Raw genomic sequence first — 306 nt, 5'->3', positions numbered from 1 at the left:
CCACATTGCTCTGCTATAGGAAGGCGAGTCAGCAAAGCTCCCGGCTGACATGCTTTTTCCCTGACTTCCTCTAAAAGTGGAATTGGCCTGGCAGTGTCCTGCAGGTGACATTGAAACTCCTGTGGCACCAGAGCCTCCCTGCCAGTCACAGGAGAGGGCTCAGGCCCAAGCAGCCAGGCAGGGGCTAGGCTGAGCTGAGTGGAGCGGACCTGGGCCGTGCCGCTGGGCAGTGGCAGCGGTGGGGGCAGCTGCCAGGGCTGGGCAGTGCTGCCGCGGCACCAGGGAAGCCCTTTGAAGGGGAGGTGC

This window comes from Geospiza fortis, unplaced genomic scaffold (genome assembly GCF_000277835.1).
Source record: "Geospiza fortis unplaced genomic scaffold, GeoFor_1.0 scaffold2, whole genome shotgun sequence".
In the NCBI taxonomy this organism is placed as follows: Eukaryota; Metazoa; Chordata; class Aves; order Passeriformes; family Thraupidae; genus Geospiza; species Geospiza fortis.
Note: the sequence above shows the minus strand (reverse complement) of the source record.